The sequence below is a fragment of the Equus przewalskii genome, chromosome 2, assembly GCF_037783145.1.
Source record: "Equus przewalskii isolate Varuska chromosome 2, EquPr2, whole genome shotgun sequence".
NCBI classification, from domain to species: domain Eukaryota; kingdom Metazoa; phylum Chordata; class Mammalia; order Perissodactyla; family Equidae; genus Equus; species Equus przewalskii.
Genome location: NC_091832.1, coordinates 99,356,580 through 99,379,592, shown reverse-complemented (window position 1 = coordinate 99,379,592; position 23,013 = coordinate 99,356,580).

Here is a 23,013-nt window from a genome sequence, read left to right as displayed (position 1 = left end):
TGGGCTACTAATCCCATATCCAATGCCCCACTAGATCTCTCTACTTAGATGTCTTAAAGACAGCTTAAACTAACAGACTCATGACCCTTCCCTATCCTCTCCAATGAGCCCCTCCTCCGGTGTTTTCGACCTCATTCAATGATAATACTATGTACCTACTTGCTGAAGCCAATACTTTTGGAATCACCCTTCACTCCTCTCTCTTCCTCACTCCTGCTTCAGTCTAACACCAACTTTTATTGATCCAAACCCCTCTCCATTCTGTCACTTTCTCTCTACCACCGTTGCCATTGCTATAGATCAGAGAACCACTGCCCTTTATTGCTGAGACTAATGATAGAGACTCTTGGTCATTCTTCCTAATTCCTATTGCCCTTTAGAAAAAGTTAAAAATGCCTAATATGAATAACAAGTCTCTGTGAAGTATTATCTCTGCTCACATCTTGAAGGTCATTTTTCATTCCTCTCTACTTCCATGTCTATCTATGCTTCTGACAATGGGGACTTATTTCAATCAGTTCTACACACACTTTCTCTTTTCACATCCAGGCATTAAAACAGGAAATTGCTTCTTCCTAGGACCCCTCTTCCCCACTACTATACCGTCATATGCATCAGTTTATGGCATCCTTTATGTATTTTATTTTGTTATACTTTTTTTTTTGGTGAGGAAGATTCACCCTGGGCTCACATTTGTTCCTAATCTTCCCGGGTTTTTTTCTCCCCAAAGCCCCAGTACACAGTTGTATGTCATTCTAGTTCTTCTATGTGAGATACTGCCACAGCATGGCTTGATGAGTGCTGTGTAGGTCTGCACCCAGGAACCAAACGAGTGAACCCCAGGCCGCCAAAGCAGAACATGCAAACTTAACCATTCAGCCATGGGGCCAGCCCCCTTTTATGTATTAACTAAGATGTCACTTCCTTTGCTAATCTCCTCAGAGCACATTGGGTACCTCAGGAAATGATCTCTCTGCATCTCCTGTCAAGACACTCATAAAAATTGTAATTATGTGTTTGTTGTCTCTCTTTCCCCTAGAATTTAAATTTCATTAGGGCATAGACCATTTTATTTACTCTGCTGAATTCTTGTATCTAATTGTACATCCCTGAACAAAGAATGAACTCAATGAGCATTTGAGTATTTATTGAATAAATAAATATCATTTTGATTCTTGGTGATTTGCCCACTATATTATCCATTTCTGGAAGCACTGTGCCATCTACTTTGTGGACAAATATGTATTTACACATTTATATTCAAGTCTTAGCTTGCAAGATAAAATCCAATCAAGGCCAAAAACTTTCCTTTACCTTGGGGCAATCAGTCAATAAGTAGTTTTTTTTTTTTTGATACTGCCATTCAGTCAGTGATAAATATGACTTTCAAGAATTGGGATTCTTCTGTAGGAGGCAAATTTTATTTCCTTATTAGTTAAACTTAGCCTTTAAAAATTATTTGCCAAATATCATTAAAATTCATGAAAATGAATTGGACAGGATATGTAAGTCTAAAACTTTAAGGTTTCAGAAACCAAATCACAAATTTTAAATCTCATAAACTGAAGTTACACCTAAAACACGGACCATGATTCCACTTGTCTTTTTTCTTATTTTTGTTTTGAGTAAGATTAGCCCTGAGTTAACATCCGTGCCCATCTTCCTCTACTTTATGTATGGGACACCTACCACAGTGTAGCTTGATAAGTATTGCATAGGTTCACACGCAGGATCCAAACCAGAGAACCCTGGGTGCTGAAGCCAAGCATGTGAACTTAACCACTATTCTACCAGGCCAGGCCCCATGATTCCACTGATTTTTTATGACAGCAGATTTTGTATAAGCTTCTTGTATCCAGAACAAGTCAGGAATGATTCCACTTGAAAGTTTTAATTGCACTCTATGGGGATGTTGGTCTTATGTATGTTAAATAAGAATGTACGTTTTCATACTATGGGAAATACGATTTGATATTTTCTGTGATTTTGTCAAATGTACCCTACATTTGCATTTCCATTCTGTCACAAAGCTACATTCCACTGCTAATTATAAATCATTTTGAAATCTTTGGTTGCCATATAATGTTCAGAAAGGAGAGTGCCATTGACCGTTTCCTCTCAAAACAGTGTGTAACATCACCACTGTCTTTTGCTACCCCTATAGACTGCAGAGCACAAGCAGCAGATTTGAACTCATAACTGCTCTGACTCTGACAAAGCATGTGGCCCTGGGAGAGGGAGGATTCTTCACCAGATTAAGTTTTGAATAAGGCTAATTTAAAAGAGTGACAGTGTCTAGGGAACTCTCAATGTCAAATTGCTAGCGAATTTCCTTGAGATGACAAACACTTTTAAATTATTAAATTTTCAAACTAGAAAAAGCATCAATATGGCAAAGCTTACTAACTTTCCTCAGTATCCATTCTCACATTATCTGCCTCCATGGAAGTCCAGCTAGAGACGACATTTCCCAGCTTTCTTGTCTATTTCCACTTAACTAAGTTGTCACTAATGAAAATAAGCAGCCATCACATAGAGAAGTTCCATCCCAATTCCATAAGAGAATATAGCTTCCTCTCTCTTTCTTCTCTTCCTCCTTTCTTGGGGTTGATAGAGTCAGCCAGCTTCAAACATGTACATGGGGACAAATAAGGTAGTAGGGTAAAAAGTCACAAGAAACCTGGGTCCTTAGAACATCTGTGGAGAAGATGGCCCACCCAAACTGGGACTGAAGAATGAGCAGAAATAATTTAAAGAGAAACCTGTATTTTTATATCTTTTTCCCAATCATCTTTTTTCTGTTGACTAAATAATACCATTAAAATATAAATGCATATGGATATATATGTTTGCATAACTGTGTATACGTACATTTTAAAATCTGCTGACTCATTACTTAAATAATGTGTTTTGTGTTAAATGAAAAGGCAGAAGAAAAATTTTATGATTTTTTGCAACTGTAAAAAAGTGATATTATATATGGAATTATCAAGGAAAGTAGACTTGAATTTTTTTCAAGCTAATTACTCATTTCTTTTCTTTTTTTGATGGAAAATGCTTGAATATAAAACTACTTTGTCATAGAAAATATAAATAGATTAATAAATTACTAACTCTAAAAGTTTGTTGGCTCTTCTCTTCTGTGTAGTGTTGCGTAGCTCTCAAATGTTTGGAAGGTAGATGATGACTTTCTCTAAATGCCTAGGCTCAGGGAAGTTACCTTTAATCTCTTTCTAGATTCTGAATAAAACTTTATTTAAAAGCATGAAGATGATATATGTGCCTAAGAATGATTTAATAACATTAACCCAAATTTTAGCTGTAACTCCAGATCTCCAAATAAGCAATATTAACTACTACATAAATATATATGACTTATTTAAATCTCTTTTATTTATATTTTTAAATTCTTTTGGTTGGTACATATTAATTTTTGCATAGAACTAAGATCAATAGCATTCATAGTAGCAGTTATTTAATTAAACTGTCTTTATCCCCAAATGTTATATAATATCTTGAGCTTCCCCCCTTTCAATCCTGCTATTCATTATTAGTATCTAACTTAAGAGTCTATGTGTGTGATCTACCATTAGTCATTCCCAGAATATCACAAAGTCATATACAAGAATAGATGCTACTTTAACATCTTACTAACTTGAGGTGCTTCTTAAGATGTCTTAGGTTTAACAACTTTCAAAGGAAAAATTCAAATTCTGATTTCATAGAGGCTAATGTAAGCACAATGATCTAAACTTGACTTTCCAAATGAGTATCATTCCCAGGAAGCCTGAATGACCACAAGATAGGCTGGTGACAACTTGATTGTGTTCAGACACTTCCCAAATTAGGTGCTGTGTTTGAAAACTTGGCCAAGTAAGATTGACACCAGATTCTCAGGCAACAGAAGGCAGATCAAGTTTGGGCCTGCCAATTCTTGACAGGCTTGCTTTAACTTTCTCTCCCTGAAGTTCTTTGTCTTATATTCTCTCTCCACTGAAATTGTGACACAAAGGTTATGACAAGCATGTGAAAATAGCTAGTGACTTATTAATGTCTGCAATGACTTGAGCATCACAGAGTAGCACAGTGTGCCTTCAGTGATCGCCTTTCTTTCCTTCCATATATTGTACCCAATCTCTTGAGCTGTCCTGAAGTGTCACATTCCTTCAGTGAAAGAAGATCAGTGCATTAATACGCTTCTCTATTTCGAAGCTCATACTTACTTGTCACATTAATATTTTGCTTAAACCAACTTGCCCTGCAATATAAGAATGTAAATTACTCAATTCTTGAAATCCTAGTGCAGGCTTTTTTCCAACATTCAATTTACACATATATTGAAGTAATGGACATTCTTAACAAACAGGAATTTTCATTTATTTATGTCCATCCAAATGGAATTGAAAAGACAATATTGAAACGGTTTTTTTACAAAGTGGATTTAATAGTTAACCTCTTTCACAAACCCTTTAAAAAAATCTTTCTTTACTCAGTTTTGGGAAATGATTGCCTTTCTTCCTCTATCCTTAGTTACTTTGTTGTGTTTTAATAATACGGTCATTTTTATTGGCTTAAATTTGAGTACAGATATGCAAAGGCTGTCCTTGTAGGCTACAGCTTATTTTGTTTTTCCTTCCTCCAGAAATTTAGAACATGGCTTGTCAATAACAATAATAACACAGACTTTTGGGAACAAGTCTGTCATTGCACCCAATGATGGTTTTGAATACAGAAGATAAACGAAGGGAATTTGAGGGAACAGCTTAACATTCCTAGAGCAAAACAATTCTTATTTATCTTTGAAGGAAATAGAAGACAGCTAATAAAATGACTTCTTCACACCTTCTTCTTTATCCTTATGTTTTGGCTCCTCGCTGTTCTTTCAAAAGGATATCATCTGCCTGATAAAAGTGTATGTACATTTTGATTCTCACTATTCTTTCTGAAATAACATTTTTGTCCACGATTGCCATTTTTTTAATCTATATTCTTAATAAGAATTTTGATTGTGATTGTTAAGTAGATTAAGACAGCAAATCATTATGCAAAGCTTATGTTCCACTCAAGTTATAATAAAACATGCTAATCATGGAATGTTCAAGATAAAATTATTGATGAAAATAGTAATAATATTTAAATTTAGGCAGAAGGCATTATCCTAAGTGCTTTCTTTAGCCTCACAGCAAACCTTAACAGAGGTTTCACTACTATTCGAATTTTACAGATGAAGAAACTAATTCTTTCAGAGATATAATAACTTGTTTACTGTATCAAGGAACTAATTAATAGGATGTTAACTTTTCAAAATTTCAGAGCAATCTAGAAGGTGTGATCATGTTTATGCTTGCTGCATATCCATGTGACTCATAAACAATTTAAGACTTTCACCCTCCGTTAAAGTCTGTCATATCACAAAAGTCTGATGGCTACTTAGTCCAAGCCAAGATGATGGGGTAGGTCTGACTTCTGTAGAAAGACACACTAATATGATTTCTTGTCTCTGCAAAATTTTATATTTTGGCTGAAAACAGTATTGTCTTCTGAAGAAATGGTATATCTGTTCTTTTTTTTTCTGGGAAGGATTCACCCTAAACTAAAATCTGTTGCCAATCTTCCCCTCTTTTTTTTTTCTTTCCCAAAGCCCTGGTGCATGGTTGTATATCCTAGTTGTATGTCCTTCTAGTTCTTCTGTGTGAGCCACCGCCACAGCATGGCTACTGACAGATGGGTGGTGTGGTTCCGTGACCAGGAGATGAACCCAGGTCACCAAAGCAGTGACAGTGCCAAACTTTAAACACTAAGCCATCAAGCCTGGCTCAAGAAATAGTATATGTTAAATATATCAAGATCGTGCAACCAAAGCTCTGTTCAAATACTGAGAGAATCAAATAATACTTCCGCATACCTTGTATCCTTTGAACTTCCTATTAATCACACAAAGTAGGAAGGACACACACACACACACACACTTTGTATAATATAAGGAAACCGAGGCTCTGAGAGATCAGGTGGCTCAGTTCTAAAGTCTAGGTCTCTTGATGCATTGTTTCCCGTACACGCATGTTTCGCTTGAAATCTTAAACAACAACTGTAGCCTGTTGTGCTAGCTCTCTCAGAAGTAATCTTGTTGAAACTTTTAATTTTACAGAAGGACTAACTAAGATCCATAGAAATAATGAGATTTGCTCAAAGTTTTGAATTTTTAGGTTATTGTGCCACCAACTATCTGTTTGTTCTTCTATAAATCATATTAGTCCTCCAGTATCAGTGTATGATCTGTCAGATAAGGGGTTGGTTATGAACTTTCTGTTCTCTTGCAATGTCACTGTGTATACTGCAGTATGTTTCCAGGCCAGTGGGGGCAGAGCCAAAACAAGAACAGATCTCATGGCTCCATTCCTATTGTTCTCATCACTCACGCTCTTCATTTGAATTTGCGTACATGTAGTACTGAGATAGGTTGGCACATCCCAACTCTAGGTGAACACAGAATTTATGTACAGACATTTCTGCATACACAGAGTTGTGGGAGGAGAAGGGACAGTGCTGCGAAAAGCACTGGGCTTCTAAGTAAGGTTTTAATACTTTGACATTACAGAATTTCAGATTAATGTATTATCCACAAACTAAAATGTTAGCACATTATTTAGTGTGGTCCTTAATGGTAGTATTTAATTAAAACAGAATTGCAGAAGAGTAATCAGTGCTTAACTGTTCCTAAAATGGGTGCTTTGCTGTGAATATGAATTGAGTCCCTTTGTCCTCTGTGTAAAAACTCTTCCAAAAAATGAACACTCACCTTGCCTTTGGCACTTTGTTGTATTTATTTGTGCCCCACCCACATATGGAAGCTCACTCTCTCTTTTTATTTTCTTTAAATCAATGTCATGTGCCAATATCCTGCTGGCTAGCCACCAAAGTCTACGTGTGATGAACAAAGAGAGTTTCTTAGTCAACTGACTAATGTTTTGGAGATAAACAAATCTAGCTTGAGTGACCTTGAACCAACTCTCTGTTTATTTAATTATAGGGCTCTTGAGAGGTTTAAATGAAATCACACACATACACACACACAATTAACCCTGTGCATGGAACATGGTAAGCACATGGTGAATGTTCGTTATGGTTTTGTTTTTGACATAAAGACCGGATTATCTTTGTGAAAGCTTCCAAAATTGAGACAAATATTAAACATTGTTATAATTTGTGATATTTTACAATTAACATTAATCAAAGTATCTTTCAAAATGAAATAGGAATCTGAAAATTCTTTTTGGGAAATTAAGCACATTAAAAAAGAGGGCAAGCACATTAGATGGTGAGCCTATCAGAAATCAGAATGACAGAGTTCTGGAGTTACTATCTAATTATTTCACAGATCATTCATACTTTTCAGTAAGAAGCTAGCATTAAAATATACACAATGAAAGCTCCTCTGTACCATTGATTTCCAACTACTTCCACGTCAAGATTCACTTTCTTTAGTGGAGCTGACCCTCAATATATTTGCCAAAGTATTTGCTATGCAATGAACATGCATCCATGTCTTGGATAGATGTAAGATTTCCATTGACCTGGAAATATCAAAAGATCTTATTATATTCAAGTACTTCTGAAATTTCTTTTAACTATTTCTTAGAAACCTTATGGTAAAGTTTTGTAACTTTTCTTATATGTGTATATTGCTACAGAGTGTATAAAAATGGTTACATGAATTACCTATATAATCCTGCAGACAGCACAGAAGACGTTATTGTATTCTTTTAAAATTTGATGTAACTAACATTCACGAAAAGACATGAAGTGATTCAGTCAGTTCTTGCTGGTAAGTGCTAGAAGAAAGCCTAATACTCTCTGGCTTCAAATTCCCTGTGTATTTTATCCACATCTTGCTGACTCCCAAAAAGATCTAGAATGTAAATGGGATGCCCAACAGTCACTTAGAAGTTCAGAATGTTTATAAGACAAAAATAGGGCTTTGATTTATGACTCAATTCTTTGATAGTTCTTTATTTGAATTTTAAATGATCCCTATTCTATTGTCAGATAACGTATACCATGAGAACTCTCAGTTCGGTTAGCCAGATGGTAGAGCCAGGAGACAAGGGAAGACCCAAGTAGATTAAGTATGGAGCTAGAGGCAGGCATATGATTAGAATGCAAAGCCTCCATTCTCCATCCATGCTTCTGATGCTGGGTTACTCTCTCCAAATGTTTTACACAGTTGCCAAAAAATCTGCATAGAAATAATATTCATTTGTGCTCACAGCATTCATTAGTTACCCTGAATTTTCTCTGAATATCAAATACATGCCCAAGTGAGATGAGATATAAAAGCAGCAGGCAATGCAATCCAATTACCCAAGGAATATTGCCAGTCTTCGGCATAGCAGCCGAATGGCTGAGCCTCAAGTCCCTTATACGTGTATCTCTAATTGCTTATATTTTGGAGTTTGAGTTGGTCATCAGCTTTAAAGAACCTAATAAATTGCTTAAAACAACATTTGGCTTTTTAAAGTCTTACGTGCATTTGTATTTTGAACATATATCTCACCCATCTTAGTGTGAACGTCTCCATTGCAAGGATCCTTCCTTGGCTTGTCCTGTGATACCCTGTGCACGACCTCAGATTTAATCACTTACACATTCCTTCTGCCTATACTTCCATATCTGTTCCCTTCCTCTGTAATTCTAGCCAACTTACATTTATTCCTTAAGTGACAGCATCCCTCAACATATTTTTCATTGTTTACTGATTCATTTATTCTACTGAGCTACAGGGTGTCAGTGAACTGACTGCAAGATGACACATAGAATGCTGGCAGGCAAGGCATGGAAAAAATGGAGGGAATATGGGCGGGCATTCTAGATTGTTCAATTGAGGAGATCTATGTTCCCCAATCAATATTCTTTGCTTTAAAATTGCTCCTGGATTTATACATAGTGACACTATCCAGAGCACTATATTTCCATCTGTGCTTATAATTGCAATTTTGATTTTTTATTTGGATTATAAACCTATCCCAGCTGGGTTTTCTTGTGTGGCTTCATTCTGGATGGCGGAATGAGATCTATTGAATATTATAAGCATATTGCAGCTTAAAAAGTACTTTTTCATTTTACCCTAGGGCAGGTGGTTCCATTTACATTTTTAAAAATAAGGACTTGGAGGTTATTGATTACAACTTGCCATGCAGTACAAGCCAATTTCATTTGATTCTATACACTGCAAATCGTAGCCTCTCAGCAGGTTGTCTAAGGTTATTAAGAAGATAGTTTTTAAAATTAAAATATACGCAGCTCTATTTCTAACAATACCCTTCTTCATTCAGTCACTCTTTTCTGGGCACCTTCTAGGCATCGAGCTCCGCACTGGCTGCTGAGTGAACATGGGTGTTCTAGATGCCCTTCCAGCCAGTGATGACTTCGTTTATAGTTTGATAGTAACTAGTACCATTTTCCGAATGGTCCAGTTCTTCCGGGCATGTGTCAGGATTTCTCTTCCTCTCTCCCTTGTCTTTGTCTGGTATGTGTGACCCGTTCTGTCCGATAACTTGTAAGCACAAGCGTCACTTCAGATTGAGTTTTTGTCATTGTGAGACTAGTCAGTATTTTTTTCTTCCTGCTACTGAAGCCAGCAATGCTCCAGGGAGGGTCTATTCCATCAGCCTGGTTCTGAGAGAAAGGACAATGACAACATAAGAGCCCACAGTGTGCACATGATGGGTATTCTGTGTGAGAAGAGAAGACATTTTATTTTTAGGTTACTGAGGTATGGAAGATCGTTGGTGACTGCTGCATCACCTCGGTTATGCTGATTGATCTAGAAAGAAAACTTTCTAACTGAATTGCAAACTTGATTTCAAAGGTTCCTCGGTATGATTGGAAATCTCTCTCTCTCTCTCTAAATACATGTATGTTTTTTCACATATATAAAAATATGTGTATATGCGTATATATGTATAATACCTATATATATACCCACACACAATCCTTTATACATTAAAGCCAATGAGACAGGCATCTGAGCTTGGTGTCATCAATGAAATCTCTCCTCAGGCCAGTGCTCTATGAGCTCCTGTTGACTCCTAGAGAAGGAAGGGCTGTAAGCAGAAGCAGAAAGATAAGATTTTACACAAAATCTGTGACGCATTAGCAGATGGCAGTAATGAGTCAACACAATATAGTACCTCCTTTGAGGACTTTGTGCACTTAACTCTGCCACTTCACACGAGTACTAAATTCCAAGGGAAACTGCGGTTAGTGAAATCGTTGATTTAGGTGAAGGATATTATCATTTATTCTCAGTCCTCCAAAGTTAGATCCATTTTTAAAATAATTCATAAAATAAATAATTGTAAATAAAACAAATATTATTTCTTTTCTTCTTAAGATATCAAACATGTAAAAGTGTATTTTAAATCATTTAGTAGGGGGAAAACAACAGGGTATGAGCAAATATTTGGGATAAAATGACTGACATGTAATGAAGCAGACCATGCAAGTTCAGCCTCTCTCGCCATCTAAGAAGGGAAAAGAAATTATTTTTCTATGTCTTACTCTCACTTTGTCTGCCCTGAAAACTTTAAATAATAAAAATAGACAAGTGTTGGGCCCAGCCCAGTGGCGCAGCAGTTAAGTGCAATGTTCCACTTCGGCAGCCCAGGTTTCGCCAGTTCGGATCCCGGGTGCAGACATGCCACTGCTTGGGAAGCCATGTTGTGGTAGGCGTCCCACATATAAAGTAGAGGAAGATGGGCACGGATGTTAGCTCAGGGCCAGTCTTCTTCAGCAAAAAGAGGAGTATTGGCAGCAGTTAGCTCAGGCCTAATCTTCCTCAAAAAAATAAATAAATAAATAAAGTGTTGGAAATTCAAACTTTCTCTTTAATGGGACCAGGTTTGAGGTATGACAATAAGATGAAAGGAGGGAGATTGGAATATCAATTAGAAGGCAAGGGTGGATATATTAATCTTTGAAATACATCTAAATATTGATATTGGTGCTTTAGTCCTATTCAAATTCTGAGTCACAATTGACCTGGACTATAATATCTACATACATGTTGAGTTTTAAAGTTGGAATTTTCTTTTCTTTTCATTATTGAGAAAATTGCTGGTTGCAAAGATGAGTGTGTGTTCTTCTTGGAACTATTGTGGAAAAAAGGTAATGCAAATGCTCATGAATGGAGAGACTTGTGCACGTGGCTGTCATGCTTCTGCTAGGTTCTATACAGGCACTATTTCATTTAAGTCTCAAAGTTATCCTGAGAATTGATACTATTCCTTCCATTGTTTGACATCCCTCAGCTGATAAATAAAGGACCACATTCCGCATCATTTCTGTCTGACTACAAAAGCTGTCCTCTTTCCACTAGGAGGACCCAAGTAACAATGATTTGTTATCAAAATAGCATATCTGTCATTTAACCACTAAGAACTGAACTTGTCTTTGAATGCAATGTTTCCAGTTTTATTTTAAAGATTTAAGAATATTAAAGATATTAAGGATATTAGTGTTAATAATCAATATTAGTATTAAGGATATTAAAGATTAAGAATGTGAGAAATTTATAAAAGTTTACTGTCTTCATGATACATATATTTTATAAGTAAAGTATCCGATAATGTAACTGAGCTAATGTCAGCAATAGCATCCAGTGGGTGATTTTAAATCACCATGCAGACGAGTGGTCATGTGCACTGTGCTCCCTGTCAGCCAAGCCATAAATGATTGTGTGCTACTCCTAAACTTCATAAATTCAAAAAGGAAACTCATCAAGAGTCCCTTTTCACAAAATATGCAGCCTTCCTTTGCGTAAAAGCAAGAGACCCTAGGGAAACTTACATATTAATATCCATATTAGTAAGGGGAATAAAACTGATTTGGCTAGCAGCATACAAAACTGGGGACATCTGAGAGATTGGTTGTTTTGCCCTGTCAGCTGGAAAGCATCCAGCTCATTTTCCTTCATGCTGTGAATTGGAGTAACTATTCCTACAGCCTCACTAACTTGTCCCACGGTGTAACCAAGGGATGGGACAGGATGTCATACCTCCAAATAAAATTAAAATAAAATAGGGTAAAATAATAAATAAAAGAAAAGGACCCTTTTATCTACTGTGAAATTTGAAGTAGTTGAGTTTTTATCCCCAGACATGTTTTAAGTCAACCTGGTGAAATTGTAATTTATTAGTACCAGAAACAGTATTTGGCTCAAGTTTTCAGCACCCTGACTTAATCCCTACCAAATTTTTCTGAACTCATGCTGTGGAATTGTATGCTGGAACAGTAAGGCACAAGTGAACGAGGACTCTCTCCCTTTTTCTGGCCTGAGCAGCATTGCCATTAAATAAGTGAAGGAAATTGCAATAGTGAAACAAAGTATCCATTTTTTTTTTTTTGTTCAACCTATTTTCTTAGTTTCTTTAAGTTTATCTTTTGTGGAAATAATATTTAAAGAAAAAAGTCACATATAAATTTATTTAAATAGTTAAATAGAGAGGTTTTCCATTTTAATGAAGCAGAGCTCCCAGGAGTGAGGTATTCTAGTCACTTTTCACAGTGTTTTTCTAATGCCACTAATTCCCCTTCACTGTAATGGGATTTTGTGTCGTTGACATTCTCATGAGATTTTTATAATATAAATCCATAGACATGATGTTACAATGTCAAATGAAATAAGCTAGCAAGTCTATGGAGATATATGTCAATGATGCAAATATTCTAACCTGTAGAAGTAGCAATATGTCAAGATGATGGCAAATAATACCAGGGGATTTCTGGGGACACTATTTTCTGGAGCAAAAACAGTGTAAAAAGAATGTCAATGCAATTCTATTGAGACAATGATCGGATTGTTAAACTATGATAAAAGAAAGATTGCTAGTGTTTGCGATCATCTAAATTATTTTTTCTATATTTGGGGAGTTGATATTTTTATAAGCCCCACCGCAAAGCACTTAAGAGCTTCTCATATCTTAAAAAGAAAATCTCTGGCCTTATAACAATCCAAACCAAGAGGAAGGGAGACTATCCTGGGACTTTAACATCAGGAAAACATACACCTTTTTACTCTGTGCCTTATCTGAATCTGAATGTTATCTATTGAAATAACCATTAATATTCTTTGCTTCTATGCTTATTTTCTAGAGGTCGTTCAACTTTGGCAAAATCTGAGTTTGATATAGTCAGATAGGTTCATAAAACTTCCCAAATGTGATTTCTTAAAATGAGGCAGGACCTTAATCAGATAAATGGAGGAAAGGGGCTAAAAAAAAGGTCATCCATAATTTAATTCTTTAAGTGTATTCAAGATAATGCCACAAGGAGAATAATTTGACCTTACTGGGTAAAGTAATTTATTATAAATAGATATTTTTGGTGCCACTCATTTAAGTTTCTGCACATGAATGGAGTCCAAAATAAAATATTGAAATTCATGGTTTTGAATTATGTGAGCTATTCAATCATTACTGTTGGAGCACCAGACGTAGGAGTAATTTCCAGCAATGGAGTTATTAGAGTGATAGTGAAGTGGCCAAGAGAGCTGTCCTGGAACACCACTTGAAGAAATAATCAAAATAATATCATTGCCCCTCAGGAGGAAGAGGAGCTTATATCCACAAACACATGTATCAAACCTGTCAAATGGCTCAAAATACTTTCAAGTGGATTTTAACTTCTTTCGTCATAAAATTCTTGTGATAGAGATAAAGGAAAGGATTGTTCTATTTTTTGCTCGTGGAAATGGACATTAGATCTAGTCAATTTAGTTCTTTCTGATTATGGATCTAAGTAGAATCATGTAGAATTCAGTTACATCTAAAATATCCCAATTTTTATTTATTTCAGAGTAGTTTGAATATGTACATAAAATGAGACTATTTTTGTTTAATATTCTACTTCTTTCTAAATATTATATTTCTCCACATATCAAATTGTGAGTAATTCTAGTTTTTAAATGCTCCATTTAGTTTCTATTGTAAAATTCCATTTCTGGAGAACTGACACCAACATCATTACTTGATGTAAAGCTACAGTAATCAAGACAGTGTGGTATTAGAGAAAGAATAGACAAATATGTCAATGCAATAGAACAGAGAACCAGAAATAGAACCACATAAATATAGTCAATTGATCCTTGATAAAGGAACAAAGGTAATGCGATGGAGCAAAGATAGTCTTCTCAACAAATGACACTGGAGAATTGGGCATCCACACGCAAAATAAGGGAATCTAGACACAGACCTTACATCCTTCACAAAAACTTACTCAAAATGGATCATATACCGAAACGTAAAACACAAAATTATAAACTCATGGAAGATAATATAGGAGAAAACCTGGATGATCTTGGGTATAGTGATGACTTTTTAGATACAACACCAAAGACACAATCTATAAAAGAGATAATTGATAAGCTGGACTTCTGCAAAATTAAGAACTTCTGCTCTGTGAATGACAATGTTAAGAAAATGAGACGACAAGTCACAGACTAGAAGAAAATATTTGCAAAGGGCACATCTAATAATGGACTTTTATCCAAAATATACAAGAACTCTTAAAACTCAACAAGAACTCAACTCGAAAAAATAGACAAAAGACCTTAATAGACACCTCATCAAAGGTGTACCAATAGAAAATATGAACATTTAAAGGTGTTCCGCATTGTATATCAGGGTGATGCAAATTAAAATAACAATGAAATACCACTACATTCCTTTGAGAAAGGCAGTAATCCAAAACCCTGACAACACCAAATGCTCTCAAACATGTGAAGTAACAGGAATTCTCATTCATTACTGATGTGAATGCAAAATGTTACAGTTGCTTTGGAAGACAGCTTAGGAATTTCTTACAAAACTAAACATACTCTTACCACACGATCCAGCAATCACACTGTGAATTAATCACAGTTCATTAAAGAAACAAAGTCAATAAGAGATAGAAAGATATAAATAGATACAGACATATAAGAGGAGATTTATTATAGAAATTGTCTAACACAATTATGGAGGCCAAGAAGATCCAGGATCTACAATCTGCAATCGGGAGCACCATGAAAGCTGGGGGTGTAATTCAGTCAAAGTCCAAAGGCCTGAGGGTCAGAAGCCCATGGCATAAGTCCTCGTCTGAGCTCAAAGGCCTGAGAACCAGGAATTCTGATGTCTGAAGGCAGGAGTAGATGAATGTTTTAGCTCAAGCAAAGAGAATTCACCCTTTCTCTACCTTTTTGTTCTACTTGGTCCTGGATGGGATTGCATGATGCCCACCCACATTGGTGAAGGTGATCTTCTTTACTTAGTCTACTGATACAAATGCTAATCTCTTCCAGAGACACCCTCACAGACTCACCCTGAAATAGGGTTTTACCAGCTACCTGGGCATCCCTTAGCCTGGCCAGGTAGACACACAAAATTAGCCATCATACACTCCTTTATATTTACCAAAAGGAGTTGAAAACTCTTGTCCACACAAAAACGTACACACGAATAGCAGCTTTATTCATAATTGCCCAAACTTGGAAGCAACCAAACTGTCCTTCAGTTAAGTGAATGGATAAAAGAATGGATAAATGTGGTATATCCAGACAATGTAATATTATTCAGTGCTAAAAAGAAATGAGCTATCAAGCCATGAAAGACATGGAGGAAACTTAAATGTATATTACTAACTCAAAGAATTCAATCTGAAAAGTTTACATACTCTGTGGTTCCACCTACATGACATCCTGGAAAAGATAAAACTATGAAGACAGCAAAAAGATCAGTGGTTGCCAGGGGTTAAGAGAGGAGAGAGATGTATAGGTGGACCACACAGAATTTATAGTGCAGTGAAACAATTCTGTATGATACCATAATGATGTATCCATGTCATTACACATTTGCGCAAATTCAGAGAATGTACAACACCAACAGTGAATGCTAATGTAAACTACGAACCTTGGGTGACAATAATGTGTCAATGTAGGCTCATCAATTGTAACAAATGTACTACTCATGGGGATGTTGATAATAGGAGAGGCTATGCATGATTGGAGGCAAGGGTTAAATGGGAAATCTTTTGCTCAATTTTGTTACAAAACTAAAACTTCTCTAAAAAATAAAGTCTACTGAAAAAGAAAAACCCTATTTCAGGAAATTAGCCTTCTGTAAAGCAGTATACATTTATTTTTATTCAGGATTTATTATGTTCCAGGTAATTTTGTTTCTTCAATAATGTTCTTTAAAATGAGGTTATAAACTCTTTTATAGATATGAAATATAAGACTTGGAGATGATGATTTAATTGACAAAGTCAAGCAGGCTTAATGGAGAATGCTCATGGTGAGAGTTATGAATGTGTTGGATTCCAAAACCTGTGCTCTTCCAGGAGGTTCCTTCCTCCATCCATCCATCCATCCATCCATCCATCCATCCATCCATCCAGTAAACAACCTTTTTAGTGAGGAAAATTTTTATTCAATTTGCCATGATTAGTTGTACTTTGTTCAGATAATGAACAAATAATCCCAGAGCTTCTTGTCTTCTTTTTACCACTCAGCAAACTGTGCCATACATTGGGGGCAAAGATTGAGGGTAATAAAAATGATTGCATCTTTTATAGAATTTTTGTAGTTAACAGTTCACCCATACGTACGTATGTGAATACGGATAGGTTGTTAGGCATGAATCCAGTGTCATTTCCCATTCTACCTCATTTTTCCCCTAAGTTTTTATTGTCTTGAATAGGAAGTGAAACCTGGACATTATATATTTGTCAACGGAAATTTTTTCTAATAAAAATATGTTAAACTCTACCTTAATGTGGGGTCATTTGATTCATTGTTTAGAATAAATTATAATCACTTTGATTTCCAACATGTGCTGTTATGTGACAAAGGGTTCTTTTAAACTAAAACAGAGAGTAATTTTAGGAAAAAGATTGTTCGTATAAGTAATTTTTCCTATGTTAGTCTACTTTTTGTTTTCCATAAATCCAAGTTAATATGGGTAGTGCTCAAAGTAGAGAGATGATTTTAAGATTTATATAGAAATATTTTTGTGAAAATGGTAGATGCTGCAACTGCTATCATTTTATGGAATGATCCTTTATAGGATTTTATGAGAGCTTATCAGAAGTGAAAAGTGTGTATGAATATAGAGTGTATGTATGAGTTCTGTTTGCAAGGAGTTGAGTAAACTTTTATAGTCTTGTTTGGTTTATGCAAAGTCAAAGCAAACTAAAGAAACTGCCTCATGACTCCATTTGAAATTTTGAAGTAGACTTTATCTATTAGGGGTTTTATTCAGGATTTTAAATGCAAAAAGACTGTCCGATAACAAATACACTTTCTTTATATTTGATGCAATATGTTATTTGTTGATTTGAATGGTGTGGTTCTGTTAATTCATATTACTTTGTAGCTACAGCAGAGTGTTAGACCTGTCATTTCTTGAAATGCTCCTTTTTTATGAATCTGTTTTAAAACTTTTGAGGAAAATCAGTAGCCATCTTCTCACCCCTTCATTTCTCATTAATCCTAGTACTTATCTAAAATTATAATCTTTATAACAACCATTTTCAGCAAAACCCACAAATCAATCCTTCCCCTTTGCTCTTGTTTTCTGGTATCCAAGTGGCCCCTTCCTCTTTGCAGGAAGCTTTCTGTTGTTGCTTCTGGAGCTTTTACTAGGCTGGTCTTCAGACTTGCCTTCTCTAACTTGCTTGCTCCTTTTACTAAGGAAATGCATTTTGCTTAACCTAGTCCAGGAACAGGGCCCAGTGAAAAATGAAAATATAGACCACTTATTCAGAAATTATTATTAATTTCGTGAAGGTGGAAGCAGAGCATAAACCAAGTGCAGGGTCTTTCTAAGTGCGGGGTCTTGTGCAACTGCACACGCCGTGTTCATGACACTGGCCCTGGCCTAGTCCCTTGGCTGTTATGCCCTGGAACTTCCCTTCTTTTTTGATCCATTCTTACCCTAACTATGTCTTTCATTCCTGCACTCCAACTTCCTTTTTTTCCTCCTCTTAGTGTTGCCTCAGTGACTTGAGCTGCAGAAAATCTTACAGGCTGTCTTCCTAGTTTCCCAGAAGGAAGGTCAAAAAGAGCAAACATTTGAAAATTTTTTAAAAATAATTTTATCACAAAGCATCATGTAAGATATTATTGGTATTAAATTTTATTTGATAATTGAAGTAGTATAAGAATCCTACTATCAAATATTATATCATGACTTAGTTTTGTTGACTCACTGTACGATTAATTACTTAAAGTATGTGTCTTTTCAAAGCTTGGTTACATAAAAGTGAAAATTAGCTCATTTGACAACAGTGTCTATGAATGTGATGGCAGCAGTTCCAGAGACAACTTTTTAAAAATCAGAATGATAAATATTAATCTTTGTTATCACCGTAGAAAGGGCAGCTCCCGTCTATAAGTGTGACATCTTTTTCAGGATTAAAGAGTTTTTAGTTGCCCCTCCTCTCTCTGATCTGTGTCCTGGTATCCTCTGGGAATCATTTTCTTCATTTTCTCCTTTTTAAGTTGGTTTTGTCTTTCATTTTTCCGAGGGAACAGTAATTAATCTGATAACCAATTAGCTGGGCAAAAGGCACCACATCATCCACTTTGCTTCTCCCATCAGATAAATGGCATCTGCTTTTGTTATGCTGACTCTATAGATAATGCAACCTCTTCTAGTTTACTGGTTCTGTCAAAGGAATGCTTCAAATAGTGACAGTTACTAGTTTTGTAACTGTGACTAAATAATAGTTACCAAATTTCTGTTCCAGTTGGAAAGGAAGGTTTGGTGACTAGTATTTGTGGATATGAGGAATATTTCTGAACATTTTCCCCAAAGTAAAGTTGTATACTTAGTTGGCTAATTTATTTGTGCTTAGGCCCCATACTGGCTCTACCAGAGTTGAAAACATTGAATATAAAAATCTAGTAACTTTTTACACTATCTCTTATGCTAGGAGAATACTATAAGCAGCAGCTTATAGTAGCACTGACAAAACCAATTTATTCTCTATTTCCACTAAAAAATAGTTTAGATTTCATTTCTCTACTCAGAATTCTTAGTTCTTGTCAATGATTATCCTATCTTTAACAAAAGAGATCTGATTAAAACAATTTAATACTTTAGCTAAAAGACAGAAGACTAAGAAATATCTAGATGAGTAAAATATCAGTAATTAGTGTAGAATGTAATGTGTGCTGAGATCTGTAGAAATTTAGTTGTATAACAATTTGTTAAACGTTAAAATATACTTAATAAATAACCATATTGCATTTGATAGATCAATATAGACAAAACGTTAATTTTGGCTCCTGATATTACATCACTATATTATTGATATCACTTATTCTTGAACTGACTTTTTATAATACTATTTTCTCTTAGAATGTAAACTCTTAATGGGAGAGAAACAGTCTTCTATCTATAACAAGTAATTGAGTATATCCTATTTTACATTATCAATTATGACTAACCATTGCAAATTATTCTTATTATGATTTTCATTGGTTATTATTCATGAGTGCTTATGACTATTTTTCTGTAGTTATTTCATAGTAACTTGTATGCCTTCCACATAGGATCACACAGAATGTATAACTAGACCAATTTTCAAAAATTTCAAATCATATGCTACTTTTATCTGAATAGTTTAGATGGAATTGTGTGTGTGTGTGCTTTGGACTGAATTGTATTAACAATTGCCTCAGTTCTTTATTTGTTGAACTGTTGCATGTGAATAAACATAGTTCAAAATTTGAAGATGCACCTGAACTTCTATATGATAAACATTTATATTTTGTGAAACATAATACATTAAAAATCATTAAATACATGTGAATACATTAATATAGCAAAACCCATATATAAAATACAATAAATTTAAAAGTACATAAATATCAGAATGAAGAGCTATAGCTATACGGCAAATAACAAGAATAAGTTCATTACTGCATCTCAACTTAATTTTGAACTCCACAAACTAAAATCTATCAGTACATACTTGATTGTAGAATAAAGCAAATATTTTTATGGTTATTTTTTCTTAGTTTATTTTAGGGGGGCATGCATAGGATTAGGTTTGAAGCTCAGTATATACATATGTCTAAAGACAATTATGAAAATTTTTTAATAAAAATGTTTACCTACGTTTTGTTTGATTGACATACCATGTGTGAGTACTTTATTAGTAGCCCAACTAATTTTATTGGATGATTTTATAATCTTTTATATCTGATCAAATGGTATCACTGAAAATGTATTTACTGAAATTTAAATCATCTTAATGAAATGTGTATTCATAAGACATAGTATTATTCCCATAGGTTTAAGATGTTCTAATTTTTTTAGTGAGAAAACTTTAGCATTTAAAACCATGGTAAAACTTGTTATAGATGATACACTTTATAATTATGTTTAAGTGCCTTTGATGATTTAAAACAATTTTATAAAGTTCTTAAATGACAATTATCATTCTGCTTTAAATATTTTAATACATCGTTGTTCTTATCCTTGCAGGACACCACATGGTATGAGATGTTGCTAAGAAAAATTAAATTGAAGTGTCTTCAATATACAACTTCCATTTAAAGATTGCATAAAGATGGGCTTCCTAGTCATCATTTATTAAATAGGCCCATAAATAACATTAGGAAAATCCAGTTACTTATAAAAATTATTTCTTCACATTAGCTGCTCTTATATTTTGAATGATGCAGCTAAGAGGTGAGAAATATTTATAATAGCAGGTCATCAGGATAAAATAGGACAATGTAGTTTAATCACTTTATTTATATTTTTGAAATGCGCTTAATGGAAAGGATGAATAACTGCCTTGCTTCAAAATTAAATTTTATTGCCCTGACTGAGAGATTTGAGTATTAGCATAACATTCTATTTACGTGAGTTATGCTGTAGTTTTGTCACTTTTTACATTACAGTGCAGGGAATGCTACTGATTTATTGTTGCATTTTTAAAGGGCAATGCTATGCTGAAATCAGAGACTGAAGGAAGCTAAAAATCATATTTGTCAAAAACTCAGCCTTGACATGCTTTATGAGCACTAACTATTTGCCCTACTTATAGGGTTATATTTAAAAGTAAGCTAATCTAGCAAGATCAAATATGATTGATGTTTTCCTGTTTATTATTTTCCAATGTTTCATTTTTTTTGTTTTAAGATGGTTATAAGATACAAGATATATAAAGTTATGTTTAGGTTAGAGAATTCATAGCGCTTTCCATTTTCATTACACTCCTTTGAAGAGAATTATTTTCTGAATATTCAGCTTGGGTCCTATCAGCATCCACTATAATCAGAGTAATTTTTAAAATATCAAATGAATTATGAATATCATTTTCAGCTATGCAAGTGAGATGTTAAATGGTTGTATGAGGATTTGAATGCTATGGTCTGGTATATAAGGTAATTATCATCAATGTGAAAAACTTTCCTGCTTATAAATTGTAAGAGCTTGAGTACTTAAAACTATTATAAGATTATTTCTCAGTTGAATGACAGGAAGCAAAATCTAACTGACAATGTGTTATTTAGCCAATCATCTGGAAAAATTGGGAGTACATCTGTATGTTACTATTCAAAACCTTAGAAGAATGAATATATTTGCAGTCTACATTAAAATTAATTTCTTGATCCAAACTCTTAGACTCATAGAATATAAGAATAATAACTATATTTGCTTAAGGTTTTGAACAAGTGTTTATCCGTAAATTTTAATTCTGATTGAAAACTTTAATATAAACAATATATTTTGATATATCTACAAATAAATTATACTTCTTTGATATTCCATACATCACAATGCAATTATCCAAGGTATATACAGACAAGAAGATATAGTGACTTGAGTATTTAAGCCATTAAGTGAGGAGGCAGAAGAACCATCCATTAAAGGGCAGCCCTATGTCAATAGATCCAATGATTGTAACCTTCCGGATTAACGTCATGAGAATTTCTGGTTTATCACAACTGTTTAGGCTGATGGGACTGGATATAGCAAATTGCACTTAGTAGAGTTATCATTCCATGGAACCTTTATTCCATCATTTGGGTCCAGAATGAAAATTAAGCCAAGATATGGTTTCTAATTTCACAGATACCTTAGATATTGTACAGCATGTTGGAAAAAATGATTTTGTGTTTGTTGTGGGGAAAATTTAAGCATTTATTGTTTCTGGACTTCAAAACACAATAGGGCTAAGAATGAAAAACATTGAATTAGTAAAGCTCAATCTATAATTACCACTTACACTAGGCAACGAAAATATTTTGTTGCAACTGACCTGAATAACAGAGTGGGATGGAAGGAAGAAAGCCTATTTATTTGACACACCAAGTGAAAACTATGAAACACAAAGGGGAAAAGCCAGTTTCATTGAGAATAAAATATTCATGTTGATAACTTACATAAAACAAAAGATGGAGTGTTTTCTGCAGGGAAATTACTTTCTTTGATGAGTTCCATTTATGCATGATGGAGTTTTAAATTTTTGAAAACCCCCTTGGTTATTTTCTCTTGCTTTCAATTCTTGTGTTTTTAATTTCAGACATAAATAGATGTAAAATTTTCTTGTTAAAAGCTTCTTACTCTGTTTAAAGTCGAATTTATAACATAAAAATAACCAGAATGCCTTTTTACAATGACGGTGATTAGGAAATCAATATTTAAGGCATCAATCTCATGAATTGCACAGTGAGCAGTGGCTCCACTCGTTTTGAAACTACCCAATGATAAAATGTGTCTTCATCTATTTTGCTCATTTTTAACATTGTTTTGTTTGAAGCATATTCTTGAGAGATGTCGAGTATTATATCTTCTAACTAGCAGCTTGAGTTTGGAAGCAATTTCATTTGAGTGAAACTTACTATATAATGACTTTTTTTGAGTAGCCTGCAAGCTGCATGTTAAGGTTCAAATATTTACTTCTTGAAGATAGAAAGGTATTGGTTTTACTCGGTAACGTAATATGGGAGGTTTTTTA